Source organism: Ursus maritimus, unplaced genomic scaffold, assembly GCF_017311325.1.
Source record: "Ursus maritimus isolate PB19 unplaced genomic scaffold, ASM1731132v1 scaffold_25, whole genome shotgun sequence".
Classification (NCBI taxonomy): Eukaryota; Metazoa; Chordata; class Mammalia; order Carnivora; family Ursidae; genus Ursus; species Ursus maritimus.
The window spans coordinates 6,267,070-6,292,715 of NW_024425008.1; the positions used below are offsets into that span (position 1 = coordinate 6,267,070).

Below are 25,646 nucleotides of genomic sequence, written 5' to 3' on the forward strand. Positions count from 1 at the left end.
GAGGCACGTCTGCTAACTCTTAGAGTCCTGCTTTCTACATTTGCAAAAGCTAGGATGATAAAACCACCTCTTCACAAGGAAGACGCAGTTAAAATTAAACAGCGGACGCAACACAAAATCGGGGGGCACAAAACTACACAAAAGTGATTAACGTCATGACTGAAAGCCCAGGGCGCAGTGACGTGCCTGACAGGAGTTGCCTGTCGCTGCTGTGCGTGCAGCTGGGAGCGTGTGGTCCGCACTGCTGCGCCAACACCAGGAAGCCCTGGGGATCTGGCGGTGGAACCCTTAGCTCTCTCCTGTCGATCATTCGGGGCATAATGGAGGAGACAAAAGTGTGAATGATTATTCAGAAGTACACACCCACTAGTGGAGACCCAGATTGAGATGTGACCTTGGAAAATGTCATAGTTCAGCCTCATTTTTCTTATCTGTAACATAGGGACATAACTGCCTTGTCAACTTGAGTATGAAGAGAAGGATGCCACCTGCTCTCTGTCACCCAGGAGCTACTCAGTAAATACAGGGGAAGGCAGCTGAGGAGTGCTGATGGCCCATCCCAACCGTTACCTCTCCCTCAGCTTTTTACGGGGGTTTCGAGAAGGAGAGGTGTTTATTCACTGATAAAAACTAAAGGTAATCAGAGCGCAGTGTCACCAGCCAGCCCCCTCGGTGGGGTTTTCTTCAAGGCCAGCAGGAACCGTCAGACCAGTAACACAAATGCTGATTCCCTCTGCCTCACTCAACCCCCTTTTAGCCTCTCTTTTGGTCCGTAGCAATTCAGCAAGCTGAAAAGTCAGGAAGTGGTGGGGTCAGCCTACTGTTTTGCCAGCATAATGCTCAATTCTAAGAGTGATCAATGATGGAAAGAGTGCTGATATAAAGAAAGGAAAAGCCTCCTGGGAACCACATGAGTTGGGCTAGAAATTCAGCTCAGCCATTTTTAAATTCTGACCATGAGCAAGTAATTAACCTTTCCGAGGGGAACTTCATCATGTTGGCATTAACACTGATTGACCACATGGGTGAAGCTCCTAGAACACAGGGGCTGTTCGGTGGGAGGCATTTGCCCTCCTTTCCAAAGACCCTGGAAGACTGATCATGCTGACAGAGGATGGGCTGTGGCCTGGGGTCTCTGATCCAACTGTTGGGTCACACAGAAATTCCACTAAGACTGGATTATCCCTTTATCTCCTCTCAATTCCTGCCATACTACTGCCCAGGGTTTTGTTTGTTTTTAAAGGAAATACCTACTGGATGGGAATCGTCAGAATTAAGTTCACCCCAAGTGAACTGCTCCTTGCCCACCTCTATAACTGTGCCCCTCTTGTCTTCCCAGAAATGCAGAGGCCTCCACCCAGATGCCCAAGACATGCACCAAGATATGGCGGGTGAGCCAGCTCCAGGCCGCCCCCCACCCCTGCCTCTCCTGCATTACCATCTGAAGCCTATTGATTCTCTTTCCTAAAAAGTCTCCTTTCCACACAGGTCTGTAGTTTTCAGAGTAGTTATTAAACACGTGATTTCAGACCAAGATAACCCATGTTCCTTACCTTCTTATAAATCTCTAAGATTCTCCATCTTTAGCAAGGAAAACCTCAAGCCTCTTAGCACAGGCTCCTGCTTCAAATCCCCGTCTGTCCCATATCTTCTCAGGTACCCCTTCACAGACAGAATTTTTGGATGTGCGACACACGATTGCTTCTCATTCTTCACGCATGCCATGCTGGGCCATAGTTCTGTGACTTTGCACACTTTGTCCCTCTTGACTGGTGTGACTTCTCTTTTCCCAGCGAATTCCTGTTTAGTCTTCAAGACACAACCTAAACATCACTTCTCAGAAGTCTTCCTGTCTTCTCTGGGCAGGTCCATAATCTCAGCTTGTTTTATTCATCTCCGTGTCAACAAAATATGACCCGTAATAGCATCTCAGTACCTACACCACTGGGTTTTGGTTTCCTTCTTGTGTCTCCAAATGCTCTCCTCACTCTCCTTTCCAGGACTGTCTTTCTCTACCAGTCATTAGCTGTTGATGCTCCTTAGAGCTGGCCATACGGCATTTTAAAATATCGGAATAATAACTCTTTCCGTTGTGTCTTGGGAATCCGTCTGCTCCCTGGGCTGCACTATCCACTCAGATGCTGACGCCTTCCAGAGCCGCAGCTCCAGCCCTGCCTCTCCCTATACCCTGGACCTTCCCATTCATAGATGTGATGGCTGTCTGGACACTTGACTATTTCACAGAGCTCTCAAATTCAAAGCCTCAAACTGGTTTTACTTTCATCTCCTTACAAACCCCTTAATTTGTATTCATTTCAATGCTCTCTTGTTAGAGGCATCATCACATGCTCAATGTCCAGATGATTCCCTCCTGAACACCTTCCCAAGGTTTTGGGGCACCTGCATGGCTCAGTCCGTGAAGTGTCTGACTCCTGGTTTTGGCTCAAGTCATGATCTCGGGGTCATGAGATTAGCCCTGTGTTAGCCTCCACACTCAGTAGGGCATCTCCTTGAGATTTTTTTCCTTCTCCCTCTGCCCCTTCCCTGGTGCTCACCCACTCTCTCTTTCTCTCTCTCTCAAATAAATAAATAAATCTTAAAAAAAAAAAAAAAGAAAAGAAAAACACAAGGTTTATGGATGCTTCCTGTATAATAGTTTTCAAATATGTTCAGTCTCTCCAGTCCAAGACCGTTCTCCATCATTCCTTCAGTCGAGGCTGCCATCGTCTCTTCTCCGTACTTCTGCAACAAGCTCCTAACTCACCTCCCTGCCTCTAGTTATTCTACTCTTCCCACCCATTCTCCACTTAATAGCCAGGACGGTGGCTAAAATACCAACATCATTTGTCAGTTTTTCTATTTGAGATTTTCCAATGGTTTTCCTGTTGGTTTGGGGGTTTCAAAGCTTTTTCATGGTTCACAAAGACCTGGACTTCTGTGTCTTCTTCTCTGAACCTTGTAGCCATGTTGGACCACTCAATTGTGCATTGGACTCTGTTCTTTCTATGTCTCAGCCTTCTCATATGCTGCCTTCTCCCCAACCTTCCCTAACTCCCTGTCATCCTTCAGACATCAGTACGTGGTTTACTTGTTAGAGAGTTCCTTCTCCTTTGTCTACCACTCAACTCTCAGTACCATGAGTGAATGCATGAAATAAATGGAAATATGTATTTTGGGACATAATATCCTTTTCTTTTTTTCTTGAGATCAACTACAGGATTAAGTTGGCTCCACTTAAAGTGGTCTTCTTCTCCACCAATCTGATTTCTTGTTCTCTCTCCTTGGATATCTGAAAGTGAGTTCACACTTTCAGAAATGTACATGTGTTCTCTTTGAAGCTCCCAGAGGGACTTCCTCCAAAGAGATACTCTATAACCTATCATGGCAGTAAGAAACTCGGGGGTCCTATTTTTATTCCCATGGCTCTGTAGAATGCACACATGATTCATTAACACAATCAAGCTTTTCTGTTTTATGCCACATTGTCAGAGTAAGCAATAGACCCTCCAAGCTCTTCTTTTGCTGACCACACATGGTTCCTCCCTTCCAAAAGCATTTTTGACGGTTTCTAACAGTGGATTCTGATTGGCTCCCTAATTCTGAGCTCTTCATAGGAAAATAATTTCCCTGTCATTTTTGTGTGTGTATTTTTTTTTTTAACAGTGTTTCAGCTACATTTGGTCTGAGTTTTGCAATTCTAGACCCTTGTGCCAGAGAGAGCAAATCTTCTAGCCCTTTGATCTTCACAATCATTCAATTATCTTTCTGGTCTCCTTCTGTTGTCATTTAGGGTAAGTACATACAGTCGGTCTTTGTATCTGTCCATGAAAGGTAATCTCACTCTTCTTTTAATTATTTTTGGATCCCTTGGCTAAATGCCCTCCAATCTGCATGCATCCTTCTCATACCACACAGCCCACATCTGCACAGCTTTGCCCAGGTGCAGTCGCCACAGAACTACAAAGCCAAAACTCACAGCCCTTCTCTCTCCACCAGAAAGCACAATGACCCCGACAGTGCTGGTGCCTCCAACTCAGCTTGTTCAACGAACCCCCCCATCCTTTTGAGCTGGTACATTACACTGAAACTTGAGTGCCAACTATTGGTCACTCTCCTCGTGAGTTTTCTTCCCGGATTTCCTCTTTACTTGAAAGGACCATAGTCTTTAGTTATTTTGGCTTTTGGGTTTGAATGTTTTACCGTCAACACATCTTGATTTAAAAACTACCAGAGGCCTTATTCTTCTTGCTCCTGTGTGGATAGTTTTTGCAATGCCTGAACAGGACTTGAGGGAAACACAGTATCTCGCTACACAATTTGACTCCTTAAATGAGAAGGAAGGATGAAAACTGTCTCTGTGCTTCACTCCAACAAGGCAACACGTCTTTTCCTTTTCTGTCCTTCACTCAGCCTAGTGGGTGTCTGTCCTTCCACACTGCACTGTCCTCCCCCATTTCAGTTAGTGTTTTTACATAAATGTTGTTGTGTATACTTTTAAAATTTGACCAAGTAAGGGCCAGTGTATTATAGCAAAATGAGCATGAAATTTGATGGTAGGTAGCTTGGGTCTACTTCCTTTCCTGTGGTTTATTGGGCTCACCCTGGGCCACTTTTTATGCCTTAGGACCCTCATCTGTCAAGTGGATAGATGACACACCTCCAGTCTGTTACAAAGGAAATATTAAAGATGACTCCAGAAGTGTTCTGTGAACTCTGAAGTGTTCTGTAAACACCTCAGATAGCCTTCAGAAATCTAAAAAGGAATGTCTAGAACCTAAAGCCTGGAATCTTTCACATACAGATATAGAAGCAATTTCTAATCAGTTTCAGTTGTTTAGATACAAATGGAGAGGAAATTTGGTTAAGAGAAAAGGAGATCTCAAACGTGGCAGAGGTTGTTTTTCTTATGGCGGAAAATCTAATATTGTTGGAGTTAGACATGAAGAACCGTATCTCTAGCTGATGACTGTGTGAGCAGACCCATTGCGTTCAGATCTGTTGGGGAATCAGGAATTCTATAATAAAAATAGTATCCCTCCAGAACCCATCCTGGAACTGGGGCTATCATATCCACATTAAAGAAGAGGGTTGAGATAGAAAAGAGAGTACAGCTTTGTTGGTGTCCAGAGAATGCTGAGAGATGCAGAGGAGAAGACGGTGGAACAGCACGGAAAACGTCTTGGAGGGGTGTGGTTCCATTGGGGTTGTGAGGGTCCATAGAGCAGGCAGAGAGAAGAGCAGGGGGCATTTCTGTGTGAGACCCCCAGAGGGAATTGGAAGAACAGGGAGGGGTATTTACAGAGAGATTGGTTAACACATTAACAGGTAATAAAATTGGTTGGACTTTAAAAGTCAAATACTGCAGCAAGTTGAATTTGGTATGTTTTATAAATGGGGGTGCAGGGAAGATTAGAGGGCGGGAATACCTAAAAAGGTCACCTCGAAAATGAATAAAGCCATCCTTCCTTAAATTTAAATTTATTTCGAATTAAATGTAAATGTAAATAGATCACAGTGATAGGACATATGCCCCTTCTTCCCAGAAGACTCTCCTTTGCGTTTTTGCCCTGCTTACGTCTTGGCACCCCTCCAGGCTCAGGAAGGAGCCATCTTCTCTTCCAACCTTACCCCAACCCCTTTCCCCCCCAGCCCGGTGGGTGACCCAGAGTGGCCTGAACATGCCTCATCAGTGCAAGCTTTACCCCATCCTGTAGTTCACAGCTTTGTCCTATGCTGTGATCCTCCTCTTTCCATTTTCAACTTTATTATAGCCTCATAATTTCATGTTCAGTGGCTTTCACCTTCTCTGTGCACCTCTTCCTACACACTGCCTCCTCCTGTGAATATAGGCTGTCCATGGTCTCTTAGGGAACCCCTTGCTGGTACCTTCTCTGGTCACCAGGCCAACTGGAGACTCCAGTGTTCCCTCATCACCATCTTTACTCAGTGAGGTTAAGAACACAAGGTAGGCTGAACCAGGAATTCCCTTGGTTTTAACACAAAATATGGTCAGTTCAAATGGCCTAATTGTCCTGGCTAAATAGCTCTCCCTTGGGATAAGTGAAAATGCTCTTTTAGCCTGGCTAACAATTCTGAGCCTCTGGGCCCCCTGGGTTCCCCGTGGGCGGATGGTGGGAGTCCATTAGCCAGCTCACCTCCTGCCCTTTCTGGTCTCACCTGGACTCTCATCACCTGTGCCTGGGCCTCCTGGTCTCAAGAGGTCCATGCTTGCCTCCCTCTAAGCTCCAGCCACAGGGGGAGAGGTTTGGCAACTGCCTTCCTTCATGCGGTGAGTCTTGCCTTGAGCAGAACATGAGGGGGAACTAGGTGTGACTACTTCAAAAGGAAAGAAATGAATAAACAATAAAGTAGTGTAATAGCGTGGGGAGGCGAACTAAAGCTCAAGTATCAGACCTCTGTAGCTTAAGGTCTTGGTGAGCCACTTGGCTGTTTGACATGATCCGATCTGCTGGAACATGAATTTCCTCACGTGAGGCGTGGGGATACTAGCCCCTATCTTGCAACAATGCTGTCAGGACCAGAACCGGTGTGGGAGAAACACCTGCCAAAGCAACAAAAATGGAACTTACTGCCACCACTGTTATTTTACTAAATACTGCAAGGAATTTCAGAGTTCAGATTCCCAATCTTAGGAGGACCCCATGGCCTTGAAAGGGGAGGATCTTATTTTCCACAACTGTTAGAAGTGGTGTCAGTCTTCCGTGATCTTTCCAGAATCAAATGACTTGAGGAGACACTGACCCTCCTTTTTCATGTTAAGTGCATGCTGTGTACAGAAGAGGAAATCCATTTAAAAAGGATGAGCAAACCTTCTTACAATGGCCACTTTTAACAGTATTAAGCCATTTCTTTGAATGATAAAGAAACAACAGGCAAAATGAACCAATTCATGGTAGATTTTTATCCTAGGAGAGGAGCAATAAACCCTATTCTTCCTTTTATCAATTCCCCTTCAATTTAAAGAACTAACTGCTGCTCGTAAGAACTGAATTTGCTTATTGATTAATCCATGCCTACACGGTATTTGATACTTTATGATACCATCACATTGAGATACAATTTGCTCCAAACTGTACATGTCTAGTCATTTTAAATGTAGAAATGAGGTAATTATAGCCAGAAGTATTCATTAAAATTTGAAAGTAGATAAATAAAAGGGTATGTTACTATCTAGTCATTAAAATTCTACAAATAAAATGTGGGGAAAAAAAGACATTACGAAATCCGCACCCTTCCTATTATCTACCTCCTTTTCTCTTCTTATGAGTCAGACACACGACCTCTCTAGAGAATAGTTATTTCTTACCTCTATGATCAAGGTGGAGCAGGTTGTGGGGGAACCAAGTGTCCACCTGGGAGAGGGTCACAGTCCCTGAAGCAGAAGGTGTGGTTCCATCACCTGTAATTTTCATCAGAAAACTAACTTGAAGCCTATAGATTAGACACTGTTTACTGGGTAACAGGAAGGGAGGGACTCACATCAAGATTAAAGAACTGTATATGATTCTTAAAAAGGAGAAAGGAACTCAGCTCACATGCATCTCCGTAAGTGCGGTGTGACTTTCTATATGTTAGTGTTGCTTGAAGCCTGAGGAAGGGGGAGAGGGAATGGGGGCCTCAGGGAATGGGGGCTGAGGCCACTCATTGTTAACAAATTCCTCAGTGAAACAGGAAAAGACAGGTTAATGGCTAGTTGTCTCTGTGTGGGTGGTTGCAGGTGGAAGGGCAAAGCAGGGCGATGGTAGAATTTCAACAGCAGCAGAAAAACACAGGCCACATGAGCTCGCCTCAGACCAGCTGATTCCCCCAGTGAATTCACCAGGGAAAAGGGATTTAGAGGCAAGATCTCATTACTAATTTTGTTTGAAACTCACCTGTGAACACAGCAAAAGAAATAGTCCTTGGGATTTGGTGGGGGGGGGGTTGTTGGCTATGTGCTCAGGTGTAGACCGTTCTTAATGTAATCGGCTGCTTAACTTTGGGGCTCCTGATAAAACACAAGGAGTTCTTCCACATAAAGTGAATATGAATGCAGCTAGAAACCCAACCATAAGGCTGCTGATGGCCACCCCAATTCAGTTCACAAAACTGACGTGGGTCACTAGCCAGCAAACAAAACTGAATGACGAAACAGGGTAATCTATCTAAAGAAGCAAACAAACTCAAGGAGTTATTTCTTCCACCCTGACTGTGTTCATATGTAGGGTCATGCACCCATTAGGACATTCTGTAGATTAAATTTATCCACTCGGTGTTATCTGAATAGTTCAGAGCTCTCCAGCTTCAGGTGAGGCTTGATCAAGAAGTTCAATCATGTCACTAAGGACCTGGGTCCTTCTTTCTGTCCGTTAATGTTGGTGCCATCCTCAGGCCCTATGCCATGGTTTCTGGGAACCCCAGTTCTCCCTTCGTCAGAGTAAAATGGCTTCCCAGTTCTGCTCTTCACAACTTTCCAGCTCTCTAGCCACAGATGAGTAAATGTCTACTTCAGTGGCTCCCTCTGGGAACCAGTCTCCAAGATGGGCCACAATGATCCTATCTCTTGGTATTTACACTTTTATAAATGTCCCATCCCTGAATAGGGGCTGGAATTAGTAATTCGATGATTGAGAGGTCATGTCCAAGATGAAATTACAATAGATGGTGACTTTCCTATTGTCTTTATATACCCTCTATTGCTCTTTTCAGTTGCTTGCCCTGGATAATCAAGATGCCATGAGGTGAGCTGCCTTACAAAAAGGCCCATATAACAAAGAATGGAAGGTGGTCTCTAACCAACAACCAGTGACGAACTGAGGCCCTCAGGCACCAGCCTATGATGATCTGAGTCTTCCAATTAACCCATGAGTGACCTTGGGAGCAGACCTTTCCGCAACCAAGACTGGGCATGATGGCAGGCCCAGCCAACACCTTGATGACAGCCTGGATGTGAGCCCTGTGAAGCTGCAAGCATCCCACATTCAATCCCGCACCCACAGACCTGTGAGATAAGAAATGTTTGTTGTTTTAGCCAATAAGTTTGAGAGTAATAGTGACGTAGCAATAGATAGCCAGTATACTTAACAGAGGAGAATGGATGCTTCTCTTGCCCAGAAGTTTCAAATAATGCATCCTTGATTCTCTCTGGTTCTGAGAGCTCTACGTATATCTTCAGATGAATTGTCACAAGTCAAAGATAATCATTTCTGAGACCTGGTTCTATAATCTCAGAAGCAGGCCTCCAGTTGTTTTACTTACTAGCTACGTGCTTGGGGCCATCCACTTAACTATTCTGAACCTCATCTTGCACACCTATACAATGGTACAGGGCCTCAAACTGTTTTTCCCAAAGAGATATGACCAGCTCCTAACCCCTGGTACTGGTGAATATAACTTTATTTGGAAATAGAGCCTTTGCAGATATAATTAAGATGAGGATCTGCAGATAAGAGAGTTCATCCTGGATTTACAGTGGACCTTATACCCATGACTGGTGTGCTTGTAAGAGAAAGGCTACATGAGACACACAGGTGCAGAAGAGACTTAAAGCAGAGAAGGCATGAGAAGATGGATGCAGAGACTGGAGAAAACCACAAGCCAAGAACACCAAGGATGGTCAGCTGCCACCCACATCCAGGAGAGAGGCATGGAAGGAATTCTCCCTCAGAACCTCCAGGAGAAAGCAACCCTGCTGACACCCTAATTTCAAGACTCCTGGCCTCCTGGACTATGAGAAAATAAGTCTCTCTTGTTTGAAGGCACTCGGTTGGTGGTGCTTTTCTATGGCAGCCCTAGGAAACTAATCTGAATTGTTAATAACGGTCTATACTTTGTAAGCTTATGGATACAGAAGTCTATATAAATGTAATGACCTAATGATCAGTGTGCTGTCGGTTAATTATCCCTCCCTCCGATGGTATGAAGTGTGCCAAGGACGAACTTCATTGCCAAAAGCTGGCAGAGTTTAAATCTGATGGATAGGGGTGGAATATGAAGTTTGAAAGCAGTTCAAGTAGAAATGGAGACAGAATGAGACATGGGTCAGGTGAGAGAGACAGATAGATAGACAGAGAGCATGCCCAGTTGTCCGGCACCCCGTAGGTTCACAATAAATGCTTCTGATCCCAATAAGCCATACTTTCAGGGCCTGCACTGACTCATTCTGCTTGACTCTAGGCTGCCCCACCAATCACTGGCACGTGTAGTGAAATATATTCACAGAATAGATATGAAAAAATACTCAATCACGTTCCTCTTTACTGGCTGTTCTGGGAAGAGGAACAGAGCAGGAAGTCAAAGTCGAAGGTTCACATTGAATCCACAGCTTGTCTTGGGCAATTGACAAGAAATGTGTCCATTTCATATTCATCCTTAAATTCTTCAGACATCCCTCAATGTCTTAAGGACAAACCCCAGGCTCCTGAGGTCTGGACCACTTTCTCTCTGGCCCCATCCCCCATCACTCCCCCCTTATATTTTAGTTTCCGCAGCACGGCATTACCTGTCCTGACAGAAGTAGGCTCTGCCTTTTCACATACGGTGCCTTGGTTCCTATGAGTGCCAACAAGTAGAATTTTCCTCACTAACTTTTTATTCCAGCCTATCTTTTCTGTCTCTTTCTGTCTTTTTTTTAACAATTTTTTTTTCATCCTTCATTCCCTGCTTCCAAACCCTTGGCAGTCCGTGACCTTTTGACTGTGTCCGTAGTTTTACCTCCACGCTCCAGAACGTCCAAAGCTGGAATCATGCATTACGTAACCTTTTCAGACTGGCTTCTTTCACATAGAAGTACGCATTTAAGTTTTCCCCCATGTCTTTGCATGGCTCAATAGCTCATTTCTTTTTATCACTAAATAATATGCCATTGCAGAGATGTGCCACAGTTCTTTTAACCATCTACCTACCGGAGGACATCTCAATCGATTCTATGTTTTAACAGTTACGAATAAAATGCTGAGATAAATATTTGTGTGCAGGTTTTTACGTGGACACAAGTTCTCAATGGTTCGTCTTTTAAAATTCAGCTCAGATGCCTGGAGGAAGTTCCAGGAAGCCTTGCCTGGTTTGTGCAGGCTGGGAACGTGCCCTTCCACAGTGTTCCCAGAGTGCCATAGGACCTCTCTCCCCACAGCACTCGTAGGAGTGCACTGCACTGTTTTCCTGCTGGGAACCCCAGTTAGACAGTGAGCTCTGAACTGGAGAGGCCATTCAGTTCATTTTCAACAACGCCTAGATTAACAGGTCAAAATAGATGTACTGACCCAAACTTTGGCCAGAGCTTTAATTCCCAGAGCTCAGCCCGGGACTTTCTGTCTAGTGTCTCTGAAGAGTCAATCCTTGGACGTAGTTGGTCTGAGAGGTCTCTGCTGGATTGTGTCTTTTGGGTCACATCCGAGGGTGGTATTGATCCTTGGTGAGGAAAGGCAGGACTACAGCCCTTGATGAGTTCACAAGTGAGGGGAAGGGTGAAGGAGTTCTAGTCTTCTACTAGGAGTATCCACTGTTGTTAGTTGTCTTGAGGGCAAGTTAGTCCATCAGGGTTCTGGGAAGGTAAGAGGAGCTGCAGAAAAGAAAAATGAAAATATGAAGTAAAACAAAGGGCAGGAAAACACTGTACAGATGTTGGCATATAACACAATTTTGCCTCAGAGTTTCCTGATAGCCTAAGCAAAGAGAGAAACGTGATGAATTATAACCCATAATGATCATCAGATTAAAGGAGGAAAGAATGCCCTCACCCAGTAGGTCTTCGTAAAGGGATCTATGTCATGACACAGTGCCCTTATTCTTTTTTTTTTAATAATATTTTTTATTGTATTATGTTAGTCACCATACAGTACATCCCTGGTTTTTGATGTAAAGTTCCATGATTCATTAGTTGCGTATAACACCCAGTGCACCATGCAATAGGTGCCCTCCTTACTACCCATCACCAGCCTATCCCAGAGGGGAGGGGGGTGGGGAATGGGATACATAGTGCCCTTATTCTAATGGCAACAAACCATCTGGTGTTTGTCCTATTATCCCTAAGCATAGGTAGATGAGATGGCACTGCACAAAGTCTGTCTTTGGAAACATAGGCTGTGTCTATAGGGACAAAGTGGTAATAATGCAAGTATTTCAGGCAAAACAGCCTGGCTCCATTGAACCCTCAGCTCCTCATCGTATTGGAAGGTGCTAGAATGCTTTGACTCTATTGCAGCACTGGGGCTGGCCAGCAGGAGGAGCTTGGGCAAGCCTCCTTGTAGACCTTCCACCCTTGGTCAAGGGGGTCAACCAATCCCAGCATTGTCTGCTTCCTGGGCTCTGGAATAATCAAACACACATGTCTGGGGCTCAACTGATCAGGGACTGAGATGAAGATGGAAGCTTCCATAGATTGGTTCACTTTATGGGCAAAGTCATGTGGNAGCAGGAATGGGGTGAGGGACAGCAAGACAGGGGTCCCAAGAGTACGTTTTGTAAGGAGCAAAAAGATTAAAAAGAGAGAGAAAGTTATCACTGTGAGTTGTACTCTGTGCCAGTTTTATGCTGAAGTCTATTTTGTCTATCCTTATCTCTCCATCATCCATATCTGTATCTATAAATCGCTATCTATCTATCTATCTATCTATCCATCCATCCATCTATCTATCTATCTGATCTACTCCAATACTAACAACAGTATGAGGTGGATTCTTTCTCTCACAGATAGGAGGCAAGTTCAGAGTGGGGAGGACCACACACTAAGTGAAAGAATCAAAATAAACTTGCATCAGACTCACTCCATAAAGTTCCTTAGCTTTCTCTGCTCCGTCATCTTGCCTCCACCATTTTAAAATATTTCCATGGACAGCAGTCTGTGCTATGCATTCACTAGACAAGTGGTTCTCCATTTTACTTTTTCATTAGAACACAGGTATCCCTGCTTTGTGAAAGTTTGTGTTACTCGACTTTGCTTTAATGAACAACCTACCTTACGATCTGTTTTCACTAACCAAGAGAAATCCAAAGAAGATTTTCACTGTTACAAAAAAAAGCAACAAGTGAAATAGCATTCATCATTGGCTTAGCAGCCAGCCATCACAGAGACAGCTTGCTCCCCGAGCAGGGAGGGGGGCGCCGCCCAGCTCCTTCCCTGAGGCCCACACTTCACATCTCAATGTCAAGCCACCAGAGCTCTGAACTGTGTCTGTAAGGATCTGTGCTTTCTCTCGATTTATTTTGTGAATCTATCAGCAAGATGTGTGCTAAGGTCTCAGGAAAGCTTAAGAGAGATGATTTTTGGGGGGTCTGGGAAAGCTCAATTTTTTTTTCCATAAAAATTAACAGTAATTGCTTCTTTGCTTTATACCATTTCAGCTTACGAAAGCTTTCCTACTTTTGGATAGTAAGGGGAAACTTGTACTCAGAAAATTTTTTTGACATTTTTCCCAATAACTCCCCATGAAATATTAATACCACAAATGTACTGTCTACCTATTTATGTATCATCTGGATAGTTGTGCTTTCAACATAGAAAGAGTGAGATTTTCCCATTCCCCCAAGAACCAATCTTAGCCCATTTGGGGATGATGTCACCCCCTCCCCACCCCTTGAAAATACATGTGCAGTCAGAAACGCATTATAAATGCATGATCACTTAAGAACACTTAAAAAGTTAATAAATTTGAAATTATAGATCTATATCACTTAGCTTGCTTTTGAGATTAATAAAAACCAGTGGATCACAGGAAGTTGTCCAAACTCACAGAGGCAGGAAGGGCAGAGCCAGACACATATTAAAGCACCTTAACTCCCATCCAAGCACCCCGCCATGCCAGGCAATCAATAAGTGGACGGCATTTCAATGCTCCCTGTATCCTTCCCACATTGCCTCTCTGTACTTCATAAAGTCATAATATTTTGGAGAAAACCAGAGTCTGTCGCAGTGGCAGCCGAAAGGCTGCAAAACATCATTTGACCCACCTCTTAGATATATATTTTGAGAAACAAAGTATTCGTTTCCTACTGCTACTGTGACAAGTTAACATTAGTGGCTTCAACAATACAGATCTATCCTCTGGCAGTTTTGGAGGTCAGGACTCCAAAACAGGGTCTTACCACGTTAAAATTGAGGTGTCAGAGGGGCTGTGCCCCTTCTGGAGGCTCTAGAGGAGAACCTGTGCCCGTCTTTCCGGTCTCTAGGAAAGGAGACATTCCTTGATGTGAGGCCCCACCCAGTAATCACTCAGATCGCTACTGTGATCAGCAAGTCTCGTTCCCTGACACTGCTCACTCTTTCTCTTCTGAGGACCCTGTGATGACACGCAGCCCACCTTGGGAGTCCAGGACCGTGGCCCCATCTCAAGATCCTTAACTTAATCACATCTGCAAAATGACCTTTTGCCATGTGTGGTGTCACAGGTCGGAATTGGGATCCGCATTCTGCCCAGCACACAAATCAGTGCACGTAGAGGGTGACCAGTGCATCCTGGTTTGCCAGATATTGCACTGGTTTTAGAACCGGAAGTCCTGTACCCTGGGTATTCCCACTCCCAGACAGACTCCCAGGTACCCTAGATGTGTGACAGGATTGGGCTTAGAAAAATGCACTTGCTGGAATGGCTGGTGGCTTGTATTTTCCACTCTGATTTGGAACACCTTTAGCTCTCCTGTCCCAGCACTGTCAGCCTCCACCTCACACTTTTCAATCTAGAAATATCCAGCTGTTTGTAGCTCTTCATATCTCCCGGTTTGGCTTACCGGCCTTCAATACAGTGTATCCTACCTGCCCTCTCCCTTCAAATGGCCAACTCCTGCTCACTTCAAGACTGCACAGAATGAATCCCAGGCAGTGTCCTTATCAAGCACTTATCAAGATATAACTGCACATCTGCCTTAAGGATTATGAGTGATCTCTCTAAGTCAAGGTCAAGGTCATAATTATCTTTGTTGCCGGTGTGTTTCGTGTACATCCTTAGCACTTAGATGTGAATCAAGAAATGACCGCTGATCTGTACCGAAGAGAAGAAAGGAGAAATGCCTGGCTGGGTGCATGGTAAGAGAGATGGATGGGTAGATGGGTGGATGGGTGGACATAGGGATGGATGGTTAAGAATGCTTAGTATGTTGAAGGACTATCTTGGATCTTAACAGCATCTAGGCAAAGAATAATTCATACTTAGTTCAAGTCACTCTTGTATGTTAGCCCAGAAAGGGAGAAATAAAAAGCAAAGAAAAGTGAAGCAAAAGAAAGCAAAGAAAAGAAGAAGAGAAGAGAAGAGGAGAGAAGAGAAGAGAAGAGAAGAGAAGAGAAGAGAAGAGAAAAAAGAAAAGAAAAGAAAAGAAAAGAAAAGAAAAGAAAAGAAAAGAAAAGAAAAGAAAAGAAAAGAAAAGAAAAGGGAAGGGAAGGGAAGGGAAGGGAAGGGAAGGGAAGGGAAGGGAAGGGAAGGGAAGGGAAGGGAAGGGAAGGGAAAGGAAAGGAAAGGAAAGGAAAGGAAAGGAAAGGAAAGGAAAGGAAAGGAAAGGAAAGGAAGTGCATTGGTAGTCCCCAGCCTGGACCACATGCTCACAAATAGCTCTAGATTCCTGAGGCAGGAATGTTCTGGAATTCCAAGGAAGAGATGCATAAGCCAAGCACAGGCCATGCCATTGGTCCTTCCTAATTATCATTGGTCCAGCCCAGATCCACACTAGGAGGAGAATGTCTGTCATGCACTTAATCTCAGAGTTCTGAGTTGATGTTTGTGAAACCCAGATAAAAAGCCATTTCTCTTTCTGCCTTTCTCTCATGCTGGGCAGGGGCCTCATTTTGGAAAGACTGGCTGCAAAAGTGCTATGTGTTTCTTGGCAGCAGCACCTCTGAGATCAGCCTCTTTCCAAATTGGAAAGACTGAGGATTAGAGACCAATAGGCTTCATTATCAAGTGGGTTCCCATCTCTCCCTGATACCATCTTGGAGAAAGACATGTGGACTTGTGATTTTCCACTTGCACAGATGACACTAAACTCTGACTCCTGAATGCTCATGAGGAAATGCCCTACTGTTTGCAATGAGCCTTTTCTTTTTGTCACAACCTATTATCAGTGGAGAATTATTAGCAAACTATCTAAGGACTAGGGAGCCTAGCGTTGCCAACTTTTGTCACGACAATTTTCTACATCTTAAATGACCTGGCATTCGTTCAGTTGGGACCTCATCAATATCTTGGTGAGATCTGAGCTCAAGGTCATGAATTATGGCATTCTGGTTGTTTGGGAAGGGTGTAATCTCTAGAATGTCAGCTTAGTGGGGCCAAGGCCAGAATGTTTGGGTTTCCCATAATGTATGAGCTTTTCTTGTGTACCCCCAAATCCAGCCCTGACAAAGTGCAAGGAATAACACCCAGCTGGACTTCAGACAACACCTAGCCCCAGCTCCATTCCATCATGGCTACATGCTTTTGACAGATTACCTCAGTTTCTCGGTACAATGAGATGAAGTTTAATCCAGGTGGTCACTAAGGGTCTTTCCAGCTCTGTCATTCTAACACTCAGGCATGCCTGACTTTTTTAAAGATTGTTGTGAATTACTTAGCACCCTAGCCTTGGCCTTGTCCGATAAATAAGGTCAGGAGATGCAATTCTTATACATCTGCAGCTCAGCATTAATGTAAATTGTCGGCTTGAATCCTGGCTTTGGTTATCCTGCGGATCAAACCATGCCCCCCGTATGCACGGTAATGATTGGTTATGGTGGCCATATGGCCTGGGTTTCCTTGGACAGCCTTGATTTCAAATATTCTGTCCCATCGACAGACCTTGTGTCAGATCATCTATCCCGATTTTTGATTCCAAAAATATGGTCACCATATGGCAAATGCATCCACCGCTGTGGCAAAGAAGGCTCCACTCATCCTCTTGCAAAAGCTCTGCCTTCTTCCCCAGGCAGACGAGGCTGCCTCTTTGGGCCCCCGCTCTCCTTGCTGCCCTGCCTCCATTCTAGCACTTTCCTGCCTGTGCTCTACCTTGGATGTGGGCTCTCTAAGAGCAAGGACAACATTTGTTTCATCTCTACGTTCCCAGTACATGTTCTGAACAAACTAGAAGCAAGTTTTCAGGGGTCTGTGACATTACGCAGCAGAAATCTGTCTGAAAAGTTTGGGGGAGACATTTTTAAATTAAAATCTCTTTTAAAATCGCTTTTAAATAAGACCAGAGAAACAAGTACTCAAAAAAGAGATCCTGCTTCTCTTATTTTTCCTTTCCTTTCCTTTTCTTCCACCCAATTAATTCTTTCAGACCTTTTAAAAGATCTGAACTTGCAGATGTCATTTGCCAGAAAGAATTACGTCTTGGAAGTAGATCCTCCCGTTATGTGGGATTCAGCTCACCTGGGGCATCAAACAGAGGCATCAGAAGAGAAAATCCACATTTTAAATCTGTCAGGAATGTTGAGAGTAGGTCTTGCAGTCATAGAATACTTTACAAATAAAACTCTAAACTAGCTTTTCAGTTGTTTCATGAACTAGATGGGCACCTGGGCGGCTCAGTCGGTTGAGCATCCGACTCTCGGTTTCAGCTCAGGTCATGATCTCAGGGTCATGAGATCGAGCCCCGGGTCAGGCTCTGCACTCAGTTCAGAGTTGGCTTGAGATTCTCTCTCTCCCTCTATTCCTCCCCCTGCCCATGCTCTCTCTCCCTCTCTAAAATAAACAAATAAAATCTTTAAAAAAGATTTCATGAACTAGAGAAGGGAAAGGACTTGCCTGAGTGCAGGGGGGAAGAAGTCCATCCTGTGACCCTTGGGGGGAAACCTCAGCCCCCTGTCCTGCATTTCTATCCGTGGGCTGTTTTAGTGCTAATTCTGTTCTTAGGTGCCTTTTCCCTCCTGATCTCACTAACTGTGTGTATTTCCAAGTCTCCTCCAACCCAGGTTCCATCCTGACTGCCATGCTTCGGTTCAATGTTGTCAGTAACTTCTACTTAATTCCGGGGCAGTATTTATGTTCTGCAGAGTGCGGTCCATGACCTCGCATGGTTGGGTCACCAGCTACCAGGCTGCACCTCAGCTCTTCAAAAGACTCATAGACCAATAACCTTTACCCCAGTTCATCCAGAAATCCATCTTTCATGCCAGTCATTTCAACTATTGCAGGTCCCTGAAAGTAGCTTATAGGTCTCCCATACCTCTGAGCCTTTGCATAAAGTCTTTCTTCTCTCTAGGACGCGTTTCTGCCGGGGGGGGGGGGCACCTTAGAAATCCCTGTATGTCTTTTAAAACTTCAATTATCTCTTTTACTGTGAAATCTTCTCTCACCCCGTTAGTACTGGTGTGATGGTGATGATGACAGTGTTGATGGTCATACTAATATCAGCAATAATAATGGTGGTAATGAGAGAACACATAAGAGTCTAGCAGGTGTTATGTGATGGGCTGGGTGCTAAGGATTTTGCACACTTTACCTCATGTCACATTTACAGCAGGAAAGAACCCCAAACAAACACTCAAACTCAGAAAGATCTTAGGACCAAAATTAAGCCCAGGGATATATAGCTCAAATAGAGCAGAACTGGGCTTGGGACCCAGCTTCTGTCTGACCTAAGCCACTCCATACCTCACAGAACCCCGTAGAACCCTCCTTGACTGCACATGCCTCTAGTAAAGTCATCCTAAGCTTGGTGGGCAGCCTGAGTATGTTAAGGACAGAGGCTCCATCCTATAAACATATTCGTCATTAGCCCTCCATGTGGCCCCTGACACAGGGTACACATGCAAACAGAACTGGCTAAGAGAATGGGCATGATCACTCCCTCCTATGGCTTCCTTTTTGCCAAGAGAAACCTTTCCAGGGAAATATATATGCCCCCCCTCCAGCCCTGGTCTGTGCACATATTCACAGTTCTCACTCCAAAGGGGTCGCCATGATCTCCAGGACCCCACATTAATCTGTGCCTTTCTTTTGGCTGGAGAACCCACCATGACTCTGAGCTGGTAGAGCCACTCTGTGCTTCCTAGGGCCTGGGATGATGCCAAAGTCTACAAACCTCACCTTTTCAGGCGATTCAGTGCCCAAGGGTGAAAATATTGAGTCTGAATTTAAAAAGAACAGAGTCATAGCTGACGGTAGCAACCCTTTTGCTGTTCGAATTAAGGGGCCGTTTCACTGGCAGGGGATGCCGTTTGCCCCCTTGCTTGAGATTAGCACTCAAAGATTCACCAAGAAGCCAACTTGATGGCCCGAGAAACCTCAGGCAGTGAATGAAGCAGCAAAACTCACACATCCACCAAGGAAGGGGGAAGTGGATCTCCTTTAAATCTGATTTATATCAGCAAATAAAATCTAATTGTTTTGACTACCTAGACGGAGGGGCTTGACACTTTCTGCCTGGTTTGGCATGGGTGGTGTTCTATCCCAATACTGGGGCGGATCTGCTGATCTGAAAAGGTTGCATTAAGGAGCACATTCTGTTTCCAACACCCTGCAAGCTTGCCCTTGCGTCCCACGTCTTACTCCAGACTGAAGAAGATTCGGCCATAGTCCTAAAGACTTTCTTGGATCTGACTCATTTATCAGTCACATCTCAGTGGCTCCGTTGGGCACATAAACTATTCCAATCCATGTCTGCTCATGGGCAGAGCTCTGCATACAGTGTCCAACTCTCCAAGGAGGTAGTTACCACCCCCCTCCCAATTCAAGTTGAAATTCACCTGCTGGCTGCCTACTGTGTGCTCCGTCTGTGCTCAGAGACGTGGAAGCTGTTGATTTTTACCCTCTTAAATCATAGATGGACCCATAAATGTAATCTAAGACTAAGATCTGAAACAACTGGACAGCTGTGGGATAAAAGGGGCATGCGTCTATTCCAGGGTGGGCACTACAGTTTCTCCTTAGAATTTCAGGAAGGAGAAAGTCTTCCATCAGAAGGACTTAAGCAAGTCCTGTGGACATAACTAAGCAGAGGAGGCTGTGAGAAAAGGGCCCAAGAGGACATGAATATTCAAGGTTTTGCTCCGAACAAAGTTCTCACAAGAGATACGAGAGACAGGAGAGCAGTGTAGACCAGAAGCAAAGAGGAAGTGGTGGGATCCTTACTGTATTGTCCCTCCTTTACTGTCTACACAACCTTCACTGCTCTGGTTTGAAGAATCCCTTAAAGGATGATGGGGACTTATTGTATTCTGACCTTCAGTGCCTCCCGTGGATCGTGGTCCGTACTAGGTGCTCAGTAACCATTAAACGGAAGAACACTTGCACAGATACAAGCCAGAGCTGGTCTTCTGCTGGCTGCCTTGCTTAATGCCATTGGACCCTCTCACAGTCTGGTTCCAGGGAGAGACAGGATGGGGGTCTGCATGGCGTGCTGCCCAGAGGGCTCCCTCGGCTTCCATTCAGACTCAACTCCCCACTATGTGTGCAAGAGCGACAGGTCTTCCTCTCAAACCTCGGCCGCCTCGCTTGTTCAGGGGGATAACGGGGTGTCGGGCTTGAGGAAACGTATTCCCAGTGGCACATAGCAGGGGCTGGGTAAGCAAGCCCTGTGGTGATTTCCTGCCTTTCGGGCACCCTGCCCGGACTGTGGCGGCCACTTATGGGAGAAGTCACCGTGATGGGGTTGTGGAATATCGGTGAGGTTCAGTGGGGTGGAATCCGGAGCCAACGAGCAAGAAAGAATTCTTGAGGCATCTTTGGTGCAAAATGGTGGTTTATTAAAGCACGGGGGCAGAAACAGTTGGCACTGGGGTTGTGATGGGTGGCTGATTATATACTATGGGGTTGGGGGAGGTGAGGAAAAAGGGAGGTTGAGGAAATACTTTCATATGTTAAAGAAGACTCACAGGGTGCTGGAGGCCTGGCCATTGTTAAGGTTGTTTTCCCCTCTAGCAAGGCATTAACATGAAGATGGTTGGGAACTTCCTGGAGGCTGCAGATTGTAAGGACATTTAATTGTATCTACATTTCCTTCTGGAAGCTGGCTTACTGATAGAAATGCTTTGTTCTTGTAGACTGCTAAGACATTCGTAAACTGAGGGAGACTGGAGTCTTACAGGATTGTGGTCTCTATAGTTAACTATTTCTTTGTCCTTTAGGGCAGCCAGGAGTGCCTGAGGGACTTCACATACGTCCCAGGCGGGGTGTCAGTTTCTGCTTTGTCCTCAGCTGCCTTCTGTTCCCTCATCAGCCAGAACAATTGCGAAGTAGAGTCCCGGCACTGCTGTCCCGTGGAGTCCTCCCTTGATTCTGATGGTAGTGATAGTCGTTCTCTCCAAGACGGGGGCATGCAGGCCTGAGGGCCTGGTGTACACGGTACAATGACATTTACTTCCCACAGCGTCTTCTCAGGCTGCAACTAGCACTGGCCTCATTTGAAAGACATCGACACCGAGGTGTTGAGAGGACGGGCTTTGTCCCAGGTCACCCAGCTCAGAGGTGACTCCAAACTCTGCAACTGTCCCACTAATATCTCTTGGCCTAATACTCATCTTTTAGGATATAGGAGAAATCATCCTGAAGCCCCAACTAGAAATAATTAACCTTGTTTTTCTGCCTTAGCTGCCTACTATGGATGGTACTTTCCACTTTCTGACACGTATGAATACCGTAGCTTTTGACCGCAGGCCTTCACTGACACAGGGCTACGGAGATCCTGGATGCAGGTCTCGGAACTGGCCTGGTCTGGCAGGGCGTGCGGCACAGAGAAGCTCATGGGAGAATGTCCCTTGACATTTTCCTAATGTTCCTGGATAAAACGAACTGCTGCGTGTCTGTGCATCGATGGGCAGATGTATATACCAGCAGACTGTGTTCCCAACCAAGCTGGGGTGTGTTTTTTAAATCCTTTCTGGCCAAAGGAAGGAAGGGTCTGATGTCATAGTGGGATTAAGTCTCCCTCTTGCTCCACACCCCCCTGAAATACTCTTCTTCCAAAACTCACAGCTATACGAGGAGGAAAAGAAAATCTACCGATCTAATTTTGGCGAGACCAATTAAAACTATCTCACCAAACTTCTACCTAGGGCTGATCTGGATGTTTCCAATTTGGTTAAGAAACACCTGGATTTGTCTTTCCGTGACTGACGTATTTCACTTAGCAGGGTACCGCCTGGATCTATCCCTGGGGCTGCGGGAGAGGAGCTGGGTGGGGAGGGGTAGAATAGATAGAGGGGATGACTTATCCTGATGAGCCTAAACCAGGGATTGAGTTGTTGAGTCATTGTATGTACATCTGAAATTAATGTAAGACTATGTTAATTATACTCAATTTTAAAAAAAAAGAAAAAAGAGAAACACAATGATTATTCACAGTTGGAATGCCAGGTTATCTCTCACCCATGGATTCCCATTCTGTGGGAATAAATAAATAAACATGACAATAAAACAGCTAATCAGAAGGTAAATAGCCAGGCAGCCTCCTGCCAGAACCTTCAGGAGAGGGAAGGTCCCCACCCGGTTCTGCGTCAGCCCCCCATTCGGTTGGGGGCATCTGGTTCCTCCTTTTGCCTCTCTGGGTCTCACGTGGCTCTTCTGTAAGGAGGAGCAGACTACCTTCGAGCTCAGTGTGGCTAAGGTCTTTCATGGCATTGACCTATATTTTGGGCGTTGATAGCAAGCAGTTTGATTTTTTCGGGTTCAAACCACCAATAGGCTGTAGAAATCCAGAGACGGTAAGAATCAACAGCTGGAGTGTCTGCAGTTAACACAGAAATCCTGCCCTCTCTTTCTCTCTCTCAACTACAATGAAAATGTATCTTCATTAAACAAAATGAAAATTAACCTAAAACAGAAGTACGTCCCTGAGAAAGGTGGAAAGTGAAAAACCTACTTATGATGCAACATTAATTGAAAAAAAAAAAAAGCCAGATACAAAATTGTTTATCCAGTGCGATCTCAAATATATAACATAATATTTGCTGATAGAATGAAGTACATCAGGATGTTAATAGTTTTTATCCCCTGGGCGATGCAATCATGGATGATTTACATTTTCTTCTTTATTCAGTATTTTCCAAATTTTCTGCAATGGCAATGAATTCTCTGGTGATTTTAAGCAATATATATATTACCATAAGTTATATTAATTATGACTTATGTATATATATTAAATATAACTTATATTAATATATCATATATTAGTAATATAACGTATAAATGCATAGCATATATCATTAATATACATTATTAATATATAATAGTGATATATGGTATATCTAAATATGGATATATATTCATTCTTCTCACACACACACACACGCGGACAGATAATACAATGTCACCTCACTGTGCATATTACCAAGAGCTCGCTTGAAAATCCTGCTTTATGAATCGGGCCTGTGTCTCCATGGAAAAATCCAAAGTCAAAGACACCAAGAGTGAAGTAGGATGTCAAGCTAGTGTAGGTCAGCCATTCCTGTAACACATACTGAGTGTCCTGACCGTTTTGGGGCCCTGGCCTCCCCCCTTCTCCTCCTCAGTCTCCACTCCCCTCAGGCTCACGTCCTGACGGCTGTCCACGATCCCCACAGCCCAGCACTGGGCTTCCCTCCTGCCCTAGGCTCCCCCGGTCCACCTGGACCACATTGGCCACAGCTGTGTGTTGGTCTTGGAAGCAGGGGGCTTCCATGACGGGCACCCCAATCAGTGGCAAGAGCTTCCGAATTGCAGGGAGGCCGGAGGCTGTGTTTCCAAATGGCAGCGACCCTGAGCTCCTTGGGGATGTGGACGCTCCGAGGGGCCGTGCTTGTGGGCTGCAGAGCGGAGCCAGGATAGTGGCTCACGCCTCTTAGCAAGTGTGGGAACAGACCAGGGAGCATCAGGCCTTGCGGAGAGCCGTCCTCTGTTCATCTTCTCTCCCAAGTGCAGCTGCATGGGCTCTGGAAGTTACCACCACAGCAGACTGAGACAGCGTCCAATTCATGTTCTGTCAGTGCTTCCCTTAGGTGACCAGCCTGGAGGGGTGTCCACGCCTGCTTCCTTCTGGTCCCTGAGTCATGCCTCTGGGTCTGCAGGCTTGCAAGAGGAGCCCCTCCAATGCCTGCAGCCTTCTCCCTCCCACAGCCTCCAGAAGCCCGTGAGGACTGGTCTGAAGAAGACACCAGAAACCTCCAGTTCGCTGCTTACATTCTGGCTGCGTGGCACAGGGGTCCAGGGTTCCAAGACCAGGTTGGCTCCCAGGAACCAGGGGAAGGTCTCTGGCGGTTGTCGGCTTGGACGGAAACACCCAGAAAGCACTAGAGTGTGAGCCCCAGCCCGCACGGACCGCAAGTTCGCCTGGAGCGCTATGGTAGGAGCCGAGGCAGTGCGCGACTCCACCAGGCCTCGCGCCCCCAGCAGCCCTGGAAGCCTCCACCGCACAATCCTGGTTGGAACTTCACTTTCCCCGCCTGGTTCCTATTAACGCTGTGGGTTTCCAGGCCTTAATGGCAGAGCTCTGGCTACGGAGGGGGGCCGCCAACCAGGCTGCAAACTAATGAGAGCTTCCAGAGTCACCCTTTCTGGCCTGGACACCAGGTTATTCACAAACTTCTCAAAAAGAAACAAACAAAAGCAAAACCAAAAACCTTGGACGGCTCAAGGCTGGACATATGCTCCTTTATTCAGGGACAGAAGTCAGGCAGATTGAAAGTCGCATGTGTTGGTAAACTCTGGCCTCCTTAGTTTTGTGCTGTTAATGCTGCATTCAGTGGAGCCTTTTAGTCAAAGGCCTTGCCTTTGGCATCCTGAGCAAGTTTCAGGACTTACCCTAAAAGTCATGAGAAGCACACCTTGTGTGGGCTGGGAGCCAGGGAGGTCACAGTCTCCTCTCGCAGGATGTAGGCCAGGGAATGTCCTGACACTCTGGCCAAGGAGAAGCTGGCCAGGCACATTTGACGTCCTTGGCCAGAAGAGCCCCGGGCCAGCTCAGATGGAAGAGACACATGCCATCCTTCCCTCAAGCTCTCCAGCTTCTCCTGCAGGACTTAGCATATCCTCGTAAGCTCACCTCGTCTGAGGGCCCCTCCGCCACCTGCACGGGCCACACCAGCGAGAGAGAAGGAGGGGTAAAGGCTGAAGATGAGGAGCTGGCGCAGTGACGTGTCTTTGCCACGTGGTCCAGCCACCCAAGTTCACGGTTACCCTACTCGCCAAGCATGGGATTTGCAGCATTCAGTGACCTGTTTTGTTTGGATCGCCTTGTGAGGGTCCCTTGGCGGGTATGAGTGTCTCAGCCCAGCCTTTTGAGTGATTATACACCAGTCCACTTTCATTGTCTAATTCATTCATTTATTCACCTGTTCATTTATGGGAAAACCTTTATAAGGTATCTATTACATTTTAGGAACTGTGTGTGTTTGATGCTGTCTGTACAGAGGTCACCAAATCATGGTCCCAAACAAGATATATTTTGCCAGCTCATGACAGACACAGCCCAGCTCTCAAAGATTAAATTTTAGTGAGAAAACACTACTAAAGAGGCACGTGATCCCACAGAGTGGCAGGTGTCGTCGTGGAGAAGTGTAAGGTACTGTGTTGGAAGTTCAGGGATGATTTCCAGAATGGTGTCTGAACTGATTTTGAAGGATGGGCAGGAGTTTTCCGGGTGAAAAATGACAAGAGGATATTCCTGGTCAAAGAAATAGCATGTGCAAAGGCCCTGTGGGGAAGACAAAATGGCCTACACGTAGCACTTGGCTGGAGCCGGAGACATGCTCACGGAGACAAGCTTGT

General features: G+C 45.6%; 1 long non-coding RNA gene across 1 annotated transcript in view; it reads right to left on the reverse strand.

The window, feature by feature from the left end:
• Window positions 1-7,467, reverse strand: part of LOC103669558 — a 47,543-nt gene extending 40,076 nt beyond the window's left edge. The window contains exon 1 of the long non-coding RNA XR_570337.2: window positions 7,328-7,467. This is a non-coding gene — a long non-coding RNA (uncharacterized LOC103669558). The remainder of the gene's footprint in view (window positions 1-7,327) is intronic.
• Between the last annotated feature and the right edge of the window lie 18,179 nt (window positions 7,468-25,646).